A 24,496-nucleotide genomic window follows, 5' to 3' on the forward strand; every position below is an offset into this window, starting at 1 on the left:
CTGGAAGGATAGTTTACAGTCTAACCAGACACCTAGGTATTTGTAGTTGTCTACATATTCTAAGTCAGAACTGTTGAAGAGCGATCGGTTGAAGAGCATACATTTAGTTTTACTTGCATTTCAGAGCAGTTGGAGGCCACGGAAGGAGAGTTGTATGGCATTGAAGCTCGTCTGGAGGTTAGTTAACACAGTGTCCAAAGAAGGGCCAGAGGTATACAGAATGGTGTCGTCTGCGAAATGATGGATCAGAGAATCACCAGCAGCAAGAGCAACATCATTGATGTATACGGAGAAGAGAGTCGGCCCGAGAATTGAACCCTGTGGCACCTTCATAGAGACTGCCAGAGGTCCGGACAACAGGCCCTCCGATTTGACACACTGAACTCTGTCTGAGAAGTAGTTGGTGAACCAGGCGAGGCGGACATTTGAGAAACCAAGGCAGTTGAGTCTGCCTATAAGAATGTGGTGATTGTCAGAGTCGAAAGCCTTAGCCAGGTTGATTAATACAGCTGCACAGCATTGCCTCTTATCGATGACGGTTATAATATCGTTTAGGATCTTGAGAGTAGCTGAGGTGCACCCATGACCAGCTCGGAAACCAGATTGCATAGCGGAGAGAGTATGGTGGGATTCGAAATAGTCGGTGATCTGTTTGTTAACTTGGCTTTCGAAGACCTTAGAAAGGCAGGGTAGGAGAGATATAGGTCTGTAGCAGTTTGGGTCTAGAGTGCCTCCCCCTTTGAAGAGGGGGATGACCGCGGGAGCTTTCCAATCTTTGGGAATCTCAGACGATACCAAAGAGAGGTTGAACAGGCTAGTAATAAAGGTTGCAACAATTTCGGCGGAACATTTTAGAAAGAGAGGGTCCAGATTGTCTAGTCCGGCTGATTTGTACGGGTCCAGATTTTGCAGCTCTTTCAGAACATCAGCTATCTGGATTTGGGTGAAGGAGAAATGGGGGAGGCTTGGGCAGGTTGCTGTGGGGGGTGCAGGGCTGTTGACCTTGGTAGGGGTAGCCAGGTGGAAAGCATGGCCAGCCGTAGAAAAATGCTTATTGAAATTCTAAATTATCCAGGATTCATCGGTGGTGACAGTGTTTCCTAGCCTTAGTGCAGCGGGCAGCTGGGAGGAGGTGCTCTTATTCTCCATGGACTTTACAGTGTCCCATAACTTTTTGGAGTTTGTGCTACAGGATGCACATTTCTGTTTGAAAAAGTTAGCCTTTGCCTTCCTAACTGCCTGTGTATATTAGTTCCTAACTTCCTTGAAAAGTTGCATATCGCGGGGGATATTCAATGCTAATGCAGTACGCCACAGGATGTTTTTGTGCTGGTCAAGGGCAGTCAGGTCTGGAGTGAACCAAGAGCTATATTTGTTCGAGGTTCTACATTTTTTGAATGGGGCATGCTTATTTAAGATGGTGAGGAAAGCACTTTTAAAGAATAACCAGGCATCCTCTACTGACGAAATGAGGTCAATATCCTTCCAGGATACCCAGGCCAGGTCGATTAGAAAGGCCTGCTCGCTGAAGTGTTTTAGAGAGCGTTTGACAGTGATGAAGGGTGGTCGTTTGACCGCAGACCCATAACCGATGCAGGCAATGAGGCAGTGATCGCCGAGATCCTGGTTGAAGACAACAGAGGTGTATATGGAGGGCAGGTTGGTTTGGATGATATCTATGAGGTTGCCTGTTAATGGATTTGGGGTTGTACCTGGTAGGTTCATTGACAATTTGTGTGAGATTGAGGGCATCAAGCTTAGATTGTAGGATGGCCGGGGTGTTAAAACCTTTTCTCAATAGGGAGGCGCTATTTTCACTTTGTAAAAAATCGTGCCCATATTAAACTGCCTCGTACTCAATTCTTGCTCGTACAATATGCATATTATTATTACTATTGGATAGAAAACACTCTCTAGTTTCTAAAACCGTTTGAATTATATCTGTGAGTAAAACAGAACTCATTTTGCAGCAAACTTCCTGCCAGGAAGTGAAAAATCTGAAATCGAGGGCTCTGTTCCAGGGCCTTCCTATTAATTTGCCTGAAATCTATGGATCTACATGCACTGCATACGCCTTCCACTAGATGTCAACAGTCAGTGAGAGGTGGAATGGGGTGTATAGCTTGATCTGAGCCCGAACAAGAGCTTTTGGAATGACGTGACTGGAAAATTCATTGTCTTGGAAGGCGCGAGAAGGATTGCGTTCTGAAAAGCTTTCGGTATAGACGTTAGATATCTCCGGCTCTGATTTTATTTGATATATGTGATAAAAACATCCTAAAGTAGTTATTTTAAACCGAGTTATATCAGTTTATTGAAGGTTTATTGCGATTTTCGGAATTTTCTTTTCTTTGCGTTATGTGATGTTGGGCACGTTTGCGCCACATGGCTAGCTTTGGTTGCTAATTCGACAGGAGAAGAGGACATTCTACAACCAAACAACGATTATTCTGGACAAAGGACTCCTTGTACAACATTCTGATGGAAGCTCATCAAAAGTAGGAACCATTTATGATGTTATTTCGTATTTCTGTTGAAAATGTTTAGTCATATTTTCCGCCCTTATTTTGGGCGCTGTCTCGCTATAACGTAAGCTGTATGTCGTACTAAAGTTATTTTTTAAAATCTAACACAGCGGTTGCATTAAGAACTAGTGTATATTTCATTTGCTGTACAACATGTATTTTTTAGTAAAGTTTATGATGAGTTATTTGATTAGATTAGGTGACTCTCCAAGAGTTCTCCGGACAATTTTGTGCATTTTGACTACGTATTCACATTGTAAAACCACGATTTGTACCGCTAAATATGCACATTTTCGAACAAAACATATATGTATTGTGTAATATGATGTTATAGGACTGTCATCTGATGAAGTTTGTCAAGGTTAGTGAATAAATGTATATCTTTTGCTGTTTTTTTCGCTTTCGCTACCTTTGCGGTGAATGAATGCAGTTGTGTGGTTGGCTATTGTAGTAAGCTAATATAATGCTATATTGTGTTTTCGCTGTAAAACACTTAAAAAATCTGAAATATTGGCTGGATTCACAAGATGTTTGTCTTTCATTTGCTGTACACCATATATTTTTCATAAATGTTTGAGTATGAGTATTTAGGTATTTCACGTTGCTCTCTGTAGTTATTCTGGCTGCTTTGGTGATATTTGTGATTGTAGCTGCAATGTAAAACTATGATTTATACCTGAAATATGCACATTTTTCGAACAAAACATAGATTTATTGTATAACATGTTATAAGACTGTCATCTGATGAAGTTGTTTCTTGGTTAGTGACTAATTATATCTTTATTTGGTCGATTTTGTGATAGCTACCTATGCGGTAAAAAAATTGTGAAAATATGGGGTTGAGTCTTTTGCTATCGTGGTTAGCTAATAGAAATACATATTGTGTTTTCGCTGTAAAACATTTTAAAAATCGGAAATGATGGCTGGATTCACAAGATGTGTATCTTTCATTTGGTGTCTTGGACTTGTGATTTCATGATATTTATATGCTAGTATTTACTTGTGGCGCTATGCTAGTGTAACGGATGTGAAATGGCTAACTAGTTAGCGGGTACGCGCTAGTAGCGTTTCAATCAGTTACGTCACTTGCTCTGAAACTTAGAAGTAGTGTTTCCCCTAAACACTAAACCAAACAACAAGAATACAGACAAAAGGTACTGTGAAATGGTAGAACCTGCGGTAGTCAACTAGCTAACCATGTGCTTTTTTCGGCATGACCAAAACATGATGACGTTTTATTTTTTGAATGATATAGGAATTGATACACAAGTAGCATATCAAACTGGGATAATATTTGTCTGCTCTCCATTTCCAATTTCTAAGAGGAGCTTACTTGAAGTGTCAGGTTTCACAGACCCAACATTTGCATAGGGAGACTGCAAATGAACGGTGACAGTCTAGCGAGTCCAGACATTGTGGTTTCATCTCACTGTGATATTCTCAACTTAATTTAGAGCTCTCTACGTGAGGCAAAAATGAATAATTTCATAGAATTGAAAGACAACTTTCTCTTGGTCTCAGACTGACTAAAGCTGAAGTTATACCGAGTTTGCACACTCGGTATGGTGTCCCTGCGCCGCTCAGTGGATGTTTAGGAGAAAATTCTCTGTCAACAGTTATATGAAATAGTACCATTATTGTACTGTCACTAAGTATGACCATATTTATTTTACAGTCATAAGACATATTTTGATGATAATTATAATTTGATTGTTACTATAGTTAGAAAGCATTTCAGTCATTTCATGCCATAATGCCCCACTTTTGTTGAATAGAAAAAGAATCACAAATTATTTTTCACATTTTTTATATATTTTATTTGTACTATCACTTGAGCTTGTGTCCTCAAAAGGGAGTACACCTCAGCAATTTATAACTATTGTTAACAGAAAGGTGAGTTCCAGACTATGCAACATTACCATTTATTGTTTATGGCCATCTCATGAAAAGTAATTACGTTTGGGTAATGTCTATTTCAGTGGAAACCATGCATTTGATACCATTCCACCTATTCCGCTCCAACCATTACCACGAGCCCGTCCTCCCCAAACAAGGTCCCACCAACCTTCTGTGGTCTATTTAGACGTGAAATCTAAATTTTGCCGTGTCATTCAACTGTCCATACCAAACTTAACATATCATACACATTTTTGTGTCCCGGATTTACGTTTAAATGTTACGTCTAGTCAATATAATGTAACGTAACGTAAAGTAACATATCATACTTCAAGGAGTCGCGCAGATTTCGTCAAATATAATACATTTTGCTCTGAGACCAGGCTGGTGGGCGAGGGGAGCTGACCGAAGAGAGTCGGGCAAGAAGAAAGATAAAGAGAGCGTTCTAAATCATTGTCTGATGACGGATTTTCACATATCTATGCACACACACATCTATGCACACACACACACACTCACTCTCACACACATACGCTCACTGAAAAAATGGTTCAACCCCCTGAGTCAATACATGTTAGAATCACCTGCCAGCGATTACAGCTGTGAGTTTTGCACACCTAGATTGTACAATATTTTCACATTATTCTTTAAATAATTCTTTCAAGTTGGTTGATGACCATTGCTAGACAGCCATTTTCAAGTCTTGCCATAGATTTTCAAGTCGATTTAGGTCACAACTGTAACTAGGCCACTCGGGAACATTTCAATGTCGTCTTGGTAAGTAACTCCAGTGTATATTTGGCCTTGTGTTTTAGGTTATTGTCCTGCTGAAAGGTGAATTAATCTCCCAGTGTATGTTGGAAAGCGGACTGAACCAGGTTTTCCTCTAGGATTTTGCCTGTGCTTAGCTCTATTCCATTTATTTTCCAAATTAAAAACTCCCTAGTCCTTGCCAATGACGGGCACACCCATAACATGACGCAGCCACTGCCATGCTTGAAAATGTGAAGAGTGGTACTCAGTGATGTGTTGTGTTGGATTTGCCCCAAACATAACAATTTGTATTCAGGACCTAGTTAATTTATTAGCATTTTGGGGTGGGGTTTTACTTTAGTGCCTTATTGCAAACAGGATGCATGTTTTGGAATATTTTTATTCTGTACAGTCTTCTTTCTTTTCACTCTGTCAATTACGTTAGTATTGTGGAGTAACTACAATGTTTTTGATCCATCCTCAGTTTTCTCCTATCACAGCCATTAAACTCTGTAACTGTTTTAAAGTCACCATTAGCCTCATGGTGAAATCCCTGAGTGGTTTCCTTCCTCTCTTGCAACCGAGTTAGGAAAGACGCCTGTATCTTTGTAGAGACTGGGTGTATTGGTACACCATCCAAAGTGTAATTACCCATAGCTGTCCTTCTTTGCGAGGCATTGGAAAACCTCCCTGGTCTTAATTGTATGTGTGGGGTACAGAGATGAGGTAGTCATTAAAAAATCATGTTAAACTGTTATTGCAAACAGAGAGAGTCCATGCAACTTATTATGTGTCTTGTTAATACAATTTTTGCAAGACAAAAAATGTAAATGCCTTTGGACAGGGTATGGTAGTAGGTGCCAGGCACACCGGTTTGAGTGTGTCAAGATCTGCAAGCGGAATTTTTCATGCTCAACAGTTTCCTTTGTGTATCAAGAATGGTCCACCACCCAAAGGACATCCAGCCAACTTGACACAACTGTGGGAAGCATTGGAGTCAAAATGGGCCAGCATTCCTGTGGAACGCTTTCGACACCTTGTACAGTCCATGCCCCGAGAAATGTATGTTCTGTTCTGAGGGCAAAAGGGGTACAACTCAATATTAGGAATGTTTTCCTAATGTTTGTACACTCAGTGTATGTACAGGAATAAATTACATTCAGCATTACACTGTTGAACAGCCATTGAACAGCCATCATTAACTGTCTACCAGGTGATGCACATTCACTCACACAAAACACACACACACACACACACACTCACACTCACACTTAGTATTTAATTAAATACTGTATTCCCGAATAGCTCATTCTAATATTTCTACTACTGTATTTAGTTACATTGTTAATACACATCGCCTATTTATTTATATACAGTTTTTTTATGGGGTAGATCAGCTTAAATATTGCAGATAGACTGTAGCTTCCATCAATGTAATTGTCTGTATCACTTCCAATCCCCCATATATTTTTTTGCAAACATCTGCTAAACAGTGTATGCGACCAACAAGCTTTTATTTGATCTGATTTGACACTTATAACGCATCTATGAAGGCTAATAAAAACCTAAAAAACAATGTTTTAAGTGAGAAGTAGGCATTGGCCCATGCTCTACCAATGTTTTCTAGCACACAGCCTAATTCGTACTTTTAGAGGAGGTGCTCCCACATTGATGTGATATGTACCGCATTCTTCTCACCCCACACTAAGAAACTACCTCTTGCATTCTTCTCACCCCACACTAAGGCATTACCCCATTCCATAACCTTTTCAAACTTTTTTTTAATTATTTGAAAGCAAGCTTTGCTTTATCCTTAAACCTTTATTTTAACAATACATTCATTGAAAAATGGTCAGTAGGTACCCAACATAACAACAGGTGGTGGTGTGTTGGACACAGTCACTCATATAGATATAGAGGTCTGTAGAGCCTGTCTACATTCCTGATTTCTGGAACAGTTAGCTTACCTGTGTAATATTGACATGTGATCAGAATCACTTGTTCTTCAGTTATCTGTGTATTTCTATTGATTCTTGCAATAAAGATGATGACGCACGCTACAGTAATACACACGTTGGACACCCCTTTGCCTCCAGAACAGCCTGAATTCTTCGTGGCATGGAAACGTTGCTCAATTTGGTACCTAACTTGTGCCAGGAAAACATTCCCCACACCATTACACCACCACCAGCCTGTACAGTTGGCACCAAGCAAGATCAGGCCATGAACTCATGCTGCTTACGTCAAATCCTGACTCTGCCATCAGCATGACACAACAGGAACCAGGGATCGTCAGACCAGGCAATGGCTTTCCACTCCTCAATTGACCAGTGTTGGCGATCGCCTGCCGACTGGGGCCACTTCATCAAGTTTTTAGCCGATAGGAGTGGAACCTGATGTGGTCGTCTGCTGCAATAGCCCATCCGTGACAAGGACCGACAAGTTGTGCTTTATAAGATGCCGCTCGACACACCACTGTTGTACTGCACAATTATTTGCCTGTTTGTGGCCCTCCTGTTAGCTTGCATGATTCTTGCCATTCTCCTTCTACCTCTCTCATCAACGAGCTGTTTGAACCCACAGGACTGCCGCTGACTGGATGCTTTATGTTTGTTGTACCATTCTTGGTAAACCCTAGGCACTGTCGTGCGTGAAAAGCCCAGGAGGCCGGCCGTTTCTGAGATACTGTAACCGGTGTGCCTAGCACCGTCGATAATACCACGCTCAAAGTCGCTTAGGTCACTCGTTTTGCTCATTCTAACATTCAATCAAACACTAACTGAATGGCTTGATGCCTGTCTGCCTGTCTGTAGGAGCTAACCATTTTTGTGAACGGGTTGGTGTACCTAAAATGTTAGTAACACCTTCCAAATAATGATTTGCACCCACCCATTCTCCCTTTTGCCCTCAGAACAGCCTCAATCTGTCAGGTCATGACTCTACAAGGTGTCGAAAGAATTCCACAGGGATGCTGGCCCATGTTGACGCCAATGCTTCCAACAGATGTGTCAAGTTGGCTGGATGTCCTTTGGGTGGTGGACCATTCTTAATACACACAGGCAACTATTGAGCGTGAAAAACCCAGCAGAGTTGCAGTTCTTGATGCATACACCTGCTACTATACCCCATTCAAAGGCACTTAAATCTTTTGTCTTGCCCATTCACCCTCTGAATGGCACACATACACAATCCATGTCTCAATTGTCTCAATGCTTAAAAATCCTTCTTTAACCATCCCCCCCATCTACACTGATTGAAGTGGATTAAACAAGTGACATCAATAAGGGATCATAGCGTTCACCTGGATTCACCTGGTCAGTCTATGTCATGGAAAGAGCAGGTGATCCTAATGTTTTGTATACATTCTTTTAACAGCAGGACACTGTAAAGTCCATTATCCCTCTGAAGAGTATGAATTAGGCTGTTTGAGAAGGATTGAATCCTCAGCAGCCTGCCTACACATTGTTGGAAGTACAAGAGATCAACGTAGCTACTATAGTAGGTCAACGCTGTGTGCTGCAAAACATTGGTAGAGCATGGGTGAAGTACGCTTTGTGGCGCTCATGTGAATTTCCTTTCTTTTTCGGCTTCAGACCAATGCCTACCTCCCATTGCCTTTTTATTTCCATGTTTTTTACACCGGAAGGTGATTATACAACATTATTAGAAAACATTATAATACAGCAAAACACAGCAATACAAGTTAAAGTACACAATAATGACAAATGGCAACATAAATAATGTAGTTATTAATATTTATTTGATATTAACAACAGATTTTCCAGAGGGAAGCGAAAAACCAGAAACCCATTTAAGCCAATATGGAGAAAACTGGAAAAAAAATCCCTGATTTCTTTCATCAAGACAATCTAGAAAGCTCCTGGAAAATACACAAATAATGTATCCATTAACTAAGAACATGAAAATGTACTTTAAAGTTTACTGAAGAAAGATCTAGTACTACATTCCCTGTAAACAATAGTGAGATTATTACAAAATCTTAAATTTACAATCAAACGTACAGTACCAGTCAAAAGTTTGGACACACCTACTCATTCAAGGGTTTTTCTTTATTTTTTACTATTTCCTACATTATACAATAATAGTGATGACATCAAAACCATGAAATTACACATATGGAATCATGTAGTAACCAAAAAAGTGTTAAACAAATCAAAATATATTTTATATTTGAGATTCATCAAAGTAGCTACCCTTTGCCTTGACGACAGCTTTGCACACTCTTGGCATTCTGTCAACCAGCTTCAAAAGCAAAGCTTCAGTATACAGACAAAGTAGAGTCGTAATTCAACGGCTGAAACACGAGACGTATGTGGCAGGGTCTACAGTCAATCACGGATTACAAAAAGAAAACCAGCCCCGTTGCGGACATCGTTGTCTTGCTCCCAGACAAATTAAACAACTTCTTTGCTCGCTTTGAGGACAATACAGTGCCACTGACACGGCCCGTTACCAAAGCCTGTGGGCTCTCCTTCTCCGTGGCGAATGTGAGTAAAACATTTAAACGTGTTAACCCTCGCAAGGCTGCCGGCCCAGACAGCATCCCTAGCCGTATCCTCAGAGCATGCGCATCCTAGACCCACTCCAATTTACTTACCGCCCCAATAGGTCCACAGATGATGCAATTGCCAGCACACTGCACACTGCCCTATCCCATCTGGACAGGAGGGATACCCATGTAAGAATGCTGTTCATTGACTACAGCTATACCATAGTACCCTCCAAACTTATCATTAAGCTCGAGACCCTGGGTTTCGTCCCCACCCTGTGCAACTGGGTCCTGGACTTTCTGACGGGCCGCCTCCAGGTGGTGAAGGTAGGAAACAACATCTCCACCCCGCTGATCCTCAACACTGGGGCCCCACAAGGGTGCGTTCTCAGCCCTCTCCTGTAATCCCTGTTCACCCATGACTGTGTGGCCATGCACGCCTCCAACTCAATCATAAAGTTTGCAGACGACACTACAGTGGTGGGTTTGATTACCAACAACGATGAGACGCCCTACAGGGAGGAGGTGAGGGCCCTCAGAGTGTGGTGTCAGGAAAATAACCTCTCACCCTCCTACTCTGTCTGCTATATTCTTTGTCTTTGCTCTTGTTTTCCATATTAGGATGTCGGTGGGCGGAGCCAGGAGGGCCGTCAGCGAAATGGGACACACCTGGGCCTGGGTGTGACCTGGGATAAATACACCTCTTCCCCATTCATTGAGGAGACTCTCTCCATGCAGACACACTGTTTGATTTTGGTTGTGGCATTTTTGTTGCTTGCTTTGGCATCTTTCAACACTCCTCCTTATCACATCTATACACACAACCACTCACTTACACTACTGATTACTGACTACACACACCATTGTTTATTTGTACATAGGTTACCTCAGTTAATAAATATATTTTTGTTATTCCTTAACTCCACGTTGTCTCCTTTTTTGATAAGGGCTTCGAGCCAGTTCGTGACAGTCAACAAAACAAAGGGGGTGATCGTGGACTTCAGGAAACAGCAGAGGAGCATCCCCCTTGCACATCGACGGGACAGTAGTGGAGAAGGTGAAAAGTTTTAAGTTCCTCGGCGTACACATCACGGGCAAACTGAAATGGTGCACCCACACAGACAGTGTGGTTAAGAAGGCGCAACAGCGTCTCTTCAACGTCAGGAGGCTGAAGAAATTTGGCTTGTCACCTAAAACACTCACAAACTTTTACAGATTCACAATTGAGAGCATCCTGTCGGGCTGTATCACCGCCTGGTACAGCAACTGCACCGCCCTCAAACGCAAGGCTCTCCATAGGGTAGTGTGGTCTGCACAACACATCACCGGAGGCAAACTACCTGCCCTCCAGGACACCTACAGCACCCGATGTCACAGGAAGGCCAAAAAGATCATCAAGGACAATAACCACCAGAGCCACTGCCTGTTCAAATCAAATCAAAGTTTATTTGTCACGTGCGCAGAATACAACAGGTGTAGGTAGAACTTACAGTGAAATGCTTACTTCCAGGCTCTAACCAATAGTGCAAAAAAGGTATTAGGTGAACAATATGTAAGTAAAGAAATAAAACAACAGTAAAAAGACAGGCTACATACAGTAGCGAGGCTATAAAAGTAGCGAGGCTACATACAGACACTGGTTAGTCAGGCTGATTGAGGTAGTATGTACATGTAGATATGGTTAATGTGACTATGTATATATATATATGCATATATTCACCCCGTTATCATCCAGAAGGCGAGGTCAGTACAGTTGCATCAAAGCTGGGACCAAGAGATTGAATAACAGCTTCTATCTCAAGGGGATAAGACTGTTAAACAGGCATCACTAACATAGAGAGGCTGCTGCCAACATACAGACTCAATCTCTAGCCACTTTAATAAATGGACTTAATAAAGGTATCACTAGTCACTTTAAATAACGTCACTTTAATAATGTTTACATATCCCACATTACTCATCTCATATGTGTCACGTTCCTGACCTTATTTCCTTTGTTTTGTCTTTGTTTAGTATGGTCAGGGCGTGAGTTGGGGTGGGCATTCTATGTTATGTGTTTCTATGTTGGGTTCATTTTCAATTAGCCTGATATGGTTCTCAATCAGGGGCAGGTGTTTTATGTTTCCTCTGATTGAGAACCATATTAAGGTAGGCTGTTCTCACTGTTTGTTTGTGGGTGATTGTTCCTGTGTCAGTGTTTGTGCCACACGGGACTGTTTTCGTTCGTTTCGTTTATTTCATTCGTGTGTTCCTTCCTGTTCGTGCGTTCATGTTATATGTTCACAAGTTCAGGTCTGTTCACGTCGTTTATTGTTTTGTAGTTTGTTTAAGAGTTTTTCCGTATTCGTCTTTCTTTAATAAACAAATATGTATTCAACCCACGCTGCGTTTTGGTCCGATCCATGCTCCTCAGACGAGGAGGAAAACGACCGTTACAATATGTATATACTGTTCTATACTATCTACTGCATCTTGCCTCTGCTGCACGGCCATCGCTCATCCATATATTTATATGGACATATTCTTATTCACCCCTTTACATTTGTGTGTATAAGGTAGTTGTTGTGAAATTGTTCGATTACTTGTTAGCAATTATTGCATAGTCGGAACTAGAAGCACAAGCATTTCGCTACACTCGCATTAACATCTGCTAACCATGTGTATGTGACCAATACAATTTGATTTGATTTTGATTTGACCTGGAATGCTTTTCCAACAGTCTTGAAGGAGTTCCCACATATGCTCAGCACTTGTTGGCTGATTTACCTTCACTCTCCGGTCTAACTGAGGCTGGGGGCTGCTGACAAACTGAAGGCAGAGAGCTAGTTGGGCAAAGAACCTAAAGCCTGGCGGAACAGCAGACTGAGGGCCGACTAGGGCTGTAGACAGTGAAACAAAAACAGTTGAAGGCTGGGAGCCTAGCACTGACAACTTTGCGCCTGACAGGGAGAACAACTCTGGACCTGACAGGGAAACTGTCTCTGGACCTGACAGGGAGAACCACTCTGAACCTGACAGAGAAACTGTCTCTGGGCCTGACAGGGAAACTGACTCTGAACCTGACAGTTAAAACGACTCTGAACCTGACAGGGAAACTGTCTCTGGGCCTGACAGGGAAACTGACTCTGGACCTGACAGGGAGAACAACTCTGGACCTGACAGGGAAACTGACTCTGGGCCTGACAGGGAAACTGACTCTGGACCTGACAGGGAGAACCGTCTCTGAACCTGACAGGGAAACTGTCTCTGGGCCTGACAGGGAAACTGACTCTGGACCTGACAGGGAGAACCACTCTGAACCTGACAGGGAAACTGTCTCTGGATCTGACAGGGAAACTGTCTCTGGACCTGACAGGGAGAACAACTCTGGACATGACAGAGAAACTGTCTCTGGGCCTGACAGGGAAACTGACTCTGGGCCTGACAGGGAGAACAACTCTGGACCTGACAGAGAAACTGACTCTAGGCTTGACAGGGAAACTGACTTTGGATTTGCCAGGTAAACTGATTCTGGGCCTGACAGGGAAACTGACTTTGGATTTGCCAGGGAAACTGATTCTGGGCCTGACAGGGAAACTGACTTTGGATTTTCCAGGGACACTGATTCTGGGCCTGAAGAGTAGGAGAGCTCTGGGCCTCCTGGAGAGACTGGTAACTCTGAGCCTAGTGGCAACAGCTGGCCAGCTGGGAGACTTGACCTCCCCAAGGGGCAGGATAATATTGACCTACCAGAAGGGGCAGGACACTCAAAGCCTACCTGAGGGGCAGAACACTCAAAGCCTACGTGAGGGGCAGGACACTGAAGGCTTAACAGGGAGCCGCGGAACTCTGAACCTACCAAGAAGGAGGGGAACTCTGATCCTACCGGGAAGGAAGGGAACTCTGACCTTACTGGGAAGGGAACTCCGACCCTATCATGGTGACGGGAACTCTGAGCCTATCCTGGATGCAGGTAACTCTGACCCTACCCGGAAGGAGGGGAACTTTGACCCTGTCGGGAAGAGAGGGAACTCTGACCCTACCGGGAAGCAAGGGAACTCTGACCCTACCGGAGAGGAATTGAACTCTGACCCTACCATGGGGGTATGGAGCTCTGACCCTATCGGGACGACAGGGAACTGGGTGTCTAGGACAAGGGGTACATTGGGGGTGACTTCTGGTGGTTCACCTGGGATGATGTCTAACGAGTCCCCCATGGAGAGGACTGGAGGATCCCCTGAGGTGAGGTCTGGAAGATCTGGAGGTATCGAGATAGTCAAGACTAGAGCTAGCAGGGTGCTAGCATGGGGCCAGCAGGGACCCCAGGCCTGGGACCAGCAGGTCCTACCAGGCAGGGACTGATGGGGCCAGCCCAGCAGGAGCGGGCTGAGTCCTTGGGGCTGCAGGCTGAACTTGAAATACCGGAAGGAGCTGATCCTACCAGGCCATGACTGGAGAGTTCCAACATCTGGGCTGTACTTAGCTGCAGGCTGTTGCTCCATCCTAGGAGCAGGCGAAGAATCCACCACTGGCTTGGACTCTGGGCCAGGAGCAGGGAGTGGCTTACGAGGGAGAGTCTTTGTGGCTGAAGGTTCCAGGGTAGCAGATCGTCGAACCTCAGGCACCCGAGTGTCTCTATCTTGACCAGTAGGGGCTCCTCATAGGGAGTAGAGGACAACTCCGCAATGGCAGCCAGAACAGCCCCGTGGCAGAGGCCCCTTTTTTTTAATACATTTTCGCCTATAATGACATTCCCAAATCTACCTGCCTGTAGCTCAGGACCTGAAGCAAGGATATGCATATTATTGATACCATTTGAAAGGAAACACTTTGAAGTTTGTGGAAATGTGAAATTAATGTAGGAGAATATAACACATTAGTTCTGGTGAAAGATAATACAAAGAATAAACCAAATGTTTTGTATATTTGTTTTGTATCATCATCTTTGAAATGCAAGAGAAAGGCCATAATGTATTATTCCATTCCAGGCTCAATTTAGATTATGGCCACTAGATGGCAGCAGTGTATGTGCAAAGTTTCATACTGATCTAATGAACCATTGCATTTTTATTTAAAATGTTGTACCAAGACTGCCCAAATGTGCCTAATTGGAATATTAATAGTTCATAACTGTGCACTCTCCTCAAACAATAGCATGGTCTTCTTTCACTGTAATAGCTTCTGTAAATTGGACAGTGCAGTTAGATTAACAAGAATTTAAGCTTTCTGACAATATCAGATATGTCTATGCCCTGGGAAATGTTCTTGTTACTTACAACCTCATGCTAATTGCTGGAGCGATGACGATCTGGTGAATAACTGGGACACCACGGGACATAGTGGAAGTCCCAACGGTCCTGTGGAGGTGATGAATGCTCTGGAGTAGTGACAATCAGGGGAGTAGCTGGGCCGTCTCGTGGAGCATCAATGATTACTCTAGCCGGGGGAGCCTAGAGCGATGGTGGTCAGGAGAGTAGAGGCGGTACCGATGCTCCCGCGGCAATAACCAGGCTGGGATGACCTAGAATACCCCCCCCCCCCCCCCCCCCCCGATCTTCCCTCTCATAGATCAGCTCCTCGTAGTCCCTCTGCAGCTCAACTTGTGAGGTTGTGGTCACTCTATGACCACTGAGAAGACCTGGATGAGGGCTGGTCAAAAGTACAATGAGGGAGGGGTGTAGGGCCTTGCAGCTCATCTTCCTCTGCGACGCGACAGATTCATGTGTGTGGTGTGGGTGGTGACACATGCTAGTATACTTGAGCTGTTTCTGACTTAAGTCCTGACCCTCTACAGGATGTCCTGTAAGAACAAGGCAGATGCTTCTCCTTTCAGGGGTTTTATTGTTTTTCCTTCTTCACCACCACACATTAGGCACTCACACACTTTAGTTTTGCCAGAAACATACTAGGACTTGACTTGCCTTGTCCCTTCGCTGCTCTGCCCCTCTGCCCTGCCTGTCCCTCCAGATAGGAATAGGTGTGTTAGAAACTGTGCCCTTCAGGTTAGAGGCCTTTTCGTGGACGTTAATATTTCCGTAAGAAATACTGGGTCGGCTGTAAAAAAGGTTGTGCCGCTTCCGTCCTCGCTAACCTAACTTTCCCTCACAGTCCCCTTAGTTTCCCTAGGTCCCACTAGTTTAGCTTCTCGGCCTACCTTAGCTGTCACTCACACATCATAGCACCTCCATTCCCAATCAATCAGAGTGCTTGAAAATGCACACGTGGACACTGCACCGGCCCACTCAGGTTAGAGTGTTATCGATCGTCTGAAGGGAAAAGACACGGTTTTTCTGAGGACTGTTCATTGTGGACATTAACACAAATAGCTGAATGTCGTGCGTGCATCGGAATGTAAGTTGCAGGGGGGTTCTTGTTGAGGGGTTACATGCTGTGTAATAATGGGCAATTACCACCAATTGCTGAAAGTTACATTGATAAGTTTGCCACTAGAGATTTTCTGATCTGCCCAGTGTCTAAAGGTCAGAAATGACGCTGTGCATGTGCATGCTCCAAGAACCATCTCGGAGATTCTAGAAGCTTGTCCACAGAAGCGCAACAAAACATTAAAAACAAGGCTACTATGGAAAGCGCTGCGGTAGCATGGGCATAGAGCAGACTGTTAACCAATGCAAGCTAGAGACAACAAACGTCTGCATAACAATTTGTGCAACCAATGCAGTAATGACACATATGGCAAATAGGCAATGAACTGTAGACAATATGCAGAACAGTATCGGAACACTAACGTTACAGAATAGTAACAGCTACACAGTAGGAAATATGTCTGCAAACGTATCAAACTCATTTGAAGCAATTTGTGGTATTTACCCATTATTACACAGCATGTAAACCCGCCCCCCAATTAGAACCCCATGCAACTTACATCTCAATGCACACACGACATTCAGGTATTCGTGTTCATGTCCACAATGAACAGTCCTCAGAAAAATGTGCGTCTTCTCCCTTCGGACGACGATAACACTCTAACACACTGTACATTCCCAAGCGCTCTTATTGGTTGGAGATGGAGGAGCTATGATTGGTGAGTGACAGCTAAGGTAGGCTGAGCAGTCAAACTAAGGGGACTGTGAAGGAAATTTAGGTAGAGAGGAGGGGAGCAGGACTGCCTTTTTTTTTTTACACACATGCACACGCACAAGAGCACACACACACACATACACACACACACACACACACACACACACACACACACACACACACACACACACACACACACACACACACACACACACACACACACACACACACACACACACACACACACACACACACACACACACACACACACACACACACACATTATACCACAATAGTGTTTGCCACCTCCCTGTTCACCCTCAGGACTCCACGTGCTTGCCCTATCTCCCCCTTGCACCCCTGTACTCCACCTAGCTCTGTTTGACAGACACCACATCAACATGACTGCAGTAGGTCAGAGGTAGGTCTGTTTCTGCACACAGAAACACAGCTCACACAGCTCCGTGTATGTCTCGGGCATCTCAAAGCAATAAAGTAATGAGTCCCATGGTAGTCCGGCGGAGAACCCTCCTAAATTGGTAATGTGTGTGTGTTGAATGCTCCAGCATGGGTAATGATGAAGGCTGGGCATGTGGAAATGGCCAGGGCCTCCCTAGTAGTTTCCCTACATGTCAGTCATAGCAGAGTAGTTGAGCTGCCTGGCATCTTTTATTTATGACATAAGTCATACAGCTGTTCGTATTGCATGTCTGCCTTCCGTCGAACAATGGTATTGTGTCACTGGTAAAAGAGAGCCTTTGTGTGTGTGTGTGTGTGTGTGTGTGTGTGTGTGTGTGTGTGTGTGTGTGTGTGTGTGTGTGTGTGTGTGTGTGTGTGTGTGTGTGTGTGTGTGTGTTAACACGTGTGCATGCGTGCCTGTTCGTGTGCGCGTGTGTCTGCGACGTGCACAAATGCACGTGTTTTCAACAACACTCATTGGGTTTGTCCTCACCCTTGCTACTCAGCCGCTCGTCTCTCTCCCAGCAACTATGTTAGCCTAAGGCAATGCGATTGCATTGCAGATGACAGCGTGCCACTGTGTAGGGACTGGGAATAGTAAAATGGCAAACAACGTGCCCGATCTAAAGTTCATCACTGCTGGATGATTGTTTATATGAACAATCAATAGGACAGATCTTAGCACATCGGTGAAGGACTTCCCTCACGCTCGTTCTGCAATTGCAGGGGCACAGATAAACATGAATAAAGGCTCCCAAAAACACCCGAACATGTCCTTTAGGAAACGGCCAAGTTCTCAGTATAGCGATGCAGGTCTTTAGATGTTGCACACACGCAATTCAATTGTGTCATTCCAAACTTTATCCGCAATGTTATATTCCTTTTGCTGTTGGACTCGAGCAATACATTTCCATGTGTGGGCACGTGTATGCGTTCTCGTATCAGCACACTGGGAAGGAGAAAGCCGGTACATGCTCACCCACGTAAATGCACCGCTCGAGTCCAACTAAATGTAATATAACGTTGCGGATCAAGTTCGGAATGACTTCCTTTCGTATGTACAACATCTAAAGGCCCGCATTACTATACCGAGAGTGTTGCCGTTTCTAAAAGGGTGTTTTTGGAGCCCTTGTTCATGTTTTCACTCTGCCCCTCGTACTGGAGAACGAGCAAGAGGAATTCTATTGCTGCTGGGGGTAAGTATCTCAAACAAAAAGTAACTGGACACCTCTCTAACATGTCATTTTACATGAAGAAATTTGACCACCCAAAAAAGTGAACTTGTCCTTTAAACTTCACATGACATCATTTGAAACGCTGCCATTTTGATGGAAGGAGGAGCGACAGGACCTTGACCACAGTCTTGAGTTTAGACCAGAGGGGAGAGTTTAGATCATATTTCCTCTTCAATACATCAAATTATTCTTTACATTCCTCTACGATATTATACTTTTCTAATCCCCCTTACCCTTGATATGATATTATCCTCTCTGTAATATAACTATTATTCGAGAATTAGAATGTTGATTAGCATCTCATCAAACATGAGTTCCTTCCTCACTGAAACACCATGAATGGAATCATGACAGTTCCAACACCTACAACAGGCGGAGTTTCTCCTCTCCACCTCCCTGCTCTGTACCGCAAGCTGTCTGGGTGCCACTCAGTACTCACTGTCAACCTGCTCTTAACACGCGTCTGGATCTGGATCTCTCTCTATCCCCCAGGGGAATCCTCACCTGCTGCCAACTTCAGGGGGATTTGAATATAAAAAATCTGTTCTGAATAACTGGAGAGGAGGGAAAGAGAGCGAGGGAGGCAGGTAGGGAGAGGAGAGGAGGAGGAGGGAGAGAAGGTGTTGTCATCAAAAAAGAGGGAGGATGATAGTTTAAACTAAAATGCTTCCTAACGAGATCCCAGGTTGTCTGAAACCCACTCCTACTCTCCCAGCTGAGGGAAATGTGGGGAAGGTGTGTGTGTGTGTGTGTGTGTGTGTGTTTGTGTTTGTGTTTGTGTGTGTGTGTGTGTAACACACCGAGGACCTCATTAACTGCCACAGTGTAGACCAACATAGACCCGATAACCTGGCCTCTCTCCCTTCCATCCCCCCTCCTTCTACCTTTTTGTTCTCTTATCCAAATGAAGGACCTGAGCACTGACTGCACTCCAGTCCAGAGAAGAAGAGAATGCATGCTAATGACTGTGTGTGTGTGTGTGTGTGTGTGTGTGTGTGTGTGTGTGTGTGTGTGTGTGTGTGTGTGTGTGTGTGTGTGTGTGTGTGTGTGTGTGTGTGTGTGTGTGTGTGTGTGTGTGTGTGTGTGTGTGTGTGTGTGTGTGTGTGTGTGTGTGTGTGTGTGTGGTTGTGGTTGTAACGGTGGGGGAGTATCTTTTGCATCCCTTTGACTCCTTCAACCTCCAACATGCTTAGTGGTTAGTTTATATTCTGTCCTGCATTCAGTGAGCTGTGTTTTTCCATCATAATACATATATGTATGCCATCCATTTTAGTAGGAGAGGAGGACAATAAGCTCTGTAACCAACACAACGTCAAAAGGAAAAATAGAGTCTGTTTTTGCTTTGGTACTATTTTTACCAGTAGGTGGTACATTTTCACAACTCTTAGTACAAAACTCCAAACTGGTCACACTTATAACGCAGCCAATGGCAGGTTCATTCAAAACCTGTCATTGTGCATTCATTTGGATTCTAAACATCTTCCACCACACAACCATTGATTAGAAATATAAATTCATTGTGAAATAAAATGAGAATCACCAAAACACGACATAATGATATCTTTTCAATTTAGTCGTCTTAACTACCAGATAATCCAATAGCAAACAATGCAAGATACGTGTTTCAAATCGCCCTTAGAACTGCTGAAAGTAATAGTGTAGGGCTGTAGTCGAGCAGGTTGAGAGCTTCAAGTTCCTTGGTGTCCACATCACCAACAAACTCTCATGGTCCAAACAAACAAAGACAGTCGTGAAGAAGGCATGACAAAGCCTATTCCCCCTCAGGAGACTGAAAAGATTTGGCATGGGTCCTCAGATCCTAAAAAAGTTCTACAGCTGCACCATCGAGAGCATCCTGACTGGTTGCATCACTGCCTGGTATGGCAACTGCTTGGCCTCCGACCGCAAGGCACTACAGAGGGTAGTGCGCACAGCCCAGTACATCCCTGGGGCCAAGCTTCCTGCCATTCAGAACCTCTATACCAGGCGGTGTCAGAGGAAGGCCCTAAAAATTGCCAAAGACTCCAGTCACCCTAGTTCATAGACTGTTCTTTCTGCTACCGCACGGCAAGTGGTGCCGGAGCGCCAAGTCCAAAAGGCTTCTTAACAGCTCCTTCCCCCAAGCCATAAGACTCCTGAACAGCTAATCAAAGGGCTACTCAGACCCCTCTTTTACGCTGCTGCTACTCTCTGTTTATTATCTATGCATAGTCACTTTAACTCTACCTACATGTACATATTACCTCAATTACCTCGACTAACCAGTGCCCCCACACATTGACTCTGTACTGGTACCCCCTGTATATAGCCTCGCTATTGTTATTTTACTGCTGCTGTTTAATTATTTGTTACTTTTATTTAAAAAAAATTACTTATCTATTTTTTACTTAAACACTTATTTTTTCTTAAAACTTTTTAAAGCATTGTTGGTTAAGGGCTTGTAAGTAAGCATTTCATTTTAAGGTCTCCACCTGTTGTATTCGGTGCATGTGACAAATACATTTTGATTTTGATTAGATTTGATACAGTACTGTAAATTACAATAGATTGCACAGTTTTCACATTAGGCAATACACTTACACTACCCCAAAAATTGTACAGAAAATCTATCATTTCCACAATATCTATCCAATGTGTAATCAAAGGTATGATCAATGAAGACATCCTCTACAATCATTCATGCCAATTAAATATTACATTTTTCAGATATAATTGCAACATAGGTGTACTGTAAGCATTTCACTGTAAGGTCTGCATCATAAATTCTCATCCACATCACAGTGAATGTCCTCATTGTCCTCACATGCACCGCTGGAAAAATCTTTTGGCATGGCGAATCCAAGCTTGACATTGGTCTGCATTGATGTCGTCGCATGCCTCATTCATGGCCAGAAGGAGGATGGCACGCTCATGGAGATGGCGATAGTACACCTTCCACCTCTGTGATGAAAAAAATCCTCAATAGGGTTGAGGAAAGGAGAGTATGAGGGCAGGTGTAGGGTCATGAATCAGGGATGGGCCCGAAACCATGCCTGAACCACCTCTGCATGGTGGAACCTGACAATGTCCCACACAATGACATAGGTGACTCCCTTCCCCTTGACAGGCCTGCTCCATTTCATTGAGAAACACAATGAGGTGTGCAGCAATGTAGGATCCAAGTAATGGCCTACATACCACCACACCATCTTCAGTGATAGCTGTGCACATATAGAGGTTTCCCCCACGTTGTCCAGGCGTTGACTTTTGGCCAGTTTAAAGCCCGCTTCATTAACAAACCTGTACTTGTGATGGTTCACAGCAGCATCAAGCACCATCATCCTCTAAAAATATATTTTGGTTTGTTGTTTTTACAGTTTAGGTCCAATATGATATTGTGAAATATCATGTGCATCAAATAGTAACAGTAATACAGTATATAGTACCTGAACATACTCGGTCCGCAGTTGTTACACCCGGTCGTTGTTTCTCTCAAAAGGCACCAGGTAAATGTGTTTCGTAGATACCTGGTGCCTATTCAAAAGGCAGGTGATTGTTGGTAGGCTGATGGATGCCACATTTTCAAAGGTTTTGGACAGCCGTGTGTTATTCCTGGCCCTCACCATTTCGACCACTGCCCACTCCTGCTGGTCGGTCAGAGCCCCCCGGCACGGCCACCACCATGGGGTCTTCTGTCAATTCTGAGGGTAGAACAGTAAGAATACTGTAACATGTTTGATGGATTTACATGCATTACAATATGTAATTTACTGTAAATGTAACGGTAAAGCATAGCGCTTATCCTGCAGACTTACTGGTTTTCTTGGCAAAATGTTCTCATGATCGAAATGACAGTTGATCTTTTCAGATTGGGGTGAACTAATCTGGCAGCCTCTGCCATGGTAAGGCTTCTGTTTACCACATGGTCAACGACGATGGCCCGGACTTCATTAGACACAACAGTCCCCTGCCGTCATCCTCCCTCTCGCTGATGTCCACCTCTCAGACGGGGCCCATGCCCACCTCTTTGACCTCTTTGATGGGAACCATGCCCACTTCTCTGAATGGCCCCTTGTCCACCAGCTCTTTCGTTTCTTCCTCTCTCTTGCTGTCTATCCTGCTCCATGTTGAAAGAAATTGCAAGTGTTCACACACACCCTTTTATATGGTGACCAATTGTGGTTACCACTATGTGAAATCAATTAACAATATGGAGTAGTCATTATGTATGGTTTTCATGTATCACATATGTAATTTAGATGTTTATACTTTATAGTAGTCCATATATAGTAGACAAACCAGATTAACATCTATAGGTTTACCAAACGGTTAAGTGATGAACCATTAAGTGCAGGTGGATTAAGTGATGGTCAAATGCATTTAAACACATGAGAAGAGAAAGGCAATTACTATATATGAAAGACATTTGTAGATGAAACACTGATTAGGTTCGTTAAAACAATTACTGTATGATTTTGTGTGTTGTACTTAGTCAATTGAAAATATGCTTAAAGTAAAAACTATATGCCAGTTTCGTACTAAGAATTGTGAAATTCTACCACACTTGTGAAAATAGCACCAAAGCGATAAAAAAACCTGTAACATTTACATTTTTGTCATTTAGACTGAACAAAAAAGTTAACGCAACATGCTACAATTTCAAAGACTTTACTGAGTTACAGTCATATAATGAAATCAGTAAATTGAAAAATTCAATAGGCCCTAATCTATGGATTTCACATGACTGGGCAGGGGCGTAGCCATGCGTAGCCAGCCAATCAGAATTAGTTCATTAGTTTTACCCCACAAAATGGCTTTATTAAAGACAGACCCCCCCCCCCCCCCCCCCGTGGCTGCGGTTGTGAGGCCGGTTGGATGTTCTGCCAAATTCTCTAAAACGTTGTTGGAGGCGGCTTATGGTAGAGAAATCAACATAAAATGATCTGGCAACAGCTCTGGTGGACATTCATGCAGTCAGCACGCCAATTGCACTCTCCCTCCCTCAAAACGTGAGACATCTGTGGGATTGTGTTGTGTGACTAAACTGCACATTTTAGAGTGGCCTTTTATTGTGCCCAGTACAAGGTGCACCTGTGTAATGATAATGCTGTTTAATCAGCTTTTTGATATACTACACCTATCAGGTGGATGGATTATCTTGGCAAAGGAGAAACGCTCACTAACAGGGATGCAAACACATTGTTCACAACATTTTAGAGAAATCATATCAAAATCAAATCACATTGTATTTGTCAAATGCACAGAATACAACAGCTATATACAGGGGGAACCGGTACAGAGTCAATGTGCTTGGGCACAGGTTAGTCGAGGTAATTGAGGCAATATGTACATGTAGGTAGGGGTAAACTGACTATGCATGGATAATAAACAGAGAGCAGCAGGGGGGGCAATGCAAGTAGTGAAGGTAGCCATTTGATTAGCTGTTCAGGAGTCTTATGGCTTGGGGGTAGAAGCTTTTAACTTCTACTTGGTACTCATCCCGGATCCGGGAGCACCCTCATCAGTAAAAAAGCTCACTAGCATAGCCTAGCATAGCGCCACAAGTAAATACTAGCATCTAAATATCATGAAATCACAAGTCCAAGACACCAGATGAAAGATACACATCTTGTGAATCCAGCCATCATTTCTGATTTTTAAAATGTTTTACAGGGAAGACACAATATGTATTTCTATTAGCTAACCACGATAGCAAAAGACTCAACTTTTTTTTCCCACCATTTTTTTACTGCATAGGTAGCTATCACAAATTCGACCAAATAAAGATATAAATAGTCACTAACCAAGAAACAACTTAATCAGATGACAGTCTGATAACATATTTATTGTATAGCATATGTTTTGTTCGAAAAATGTGCATATTCCAGGTATAAATCATAGTTTTACATTGCAGCCACCATCACAAAATCTCACCAAAGCAGCTAGAATAACTACAGAGACCAACGTGAATTACCTAAATACTCATCATAAAACATTTATGAAAATACACAGCGTACAGCAAATGAAAAGACAAACATCTTGTGAATCCAGACAATATTTCAGATTATTTAAGTGTTTTACAGCGAAAACACAATATAGTATTATATTAGCTTACTACAATA

Source organism: Salvelinus alpinus, chromosome 12 (genome assembly GCF_045679555.1).
Source record: "Salvelinus alpinus chromosome 12, SLU_Salpinus.1, whole genome shotgun sequence".
In the NCBI taxonomy this organism is placed as follows: Eukaryota; Metazoa; Chordata; class Actinopteri; order Salmoniformes; family Salmonidae; genus Salvelinus; species Salvelinus alpinus.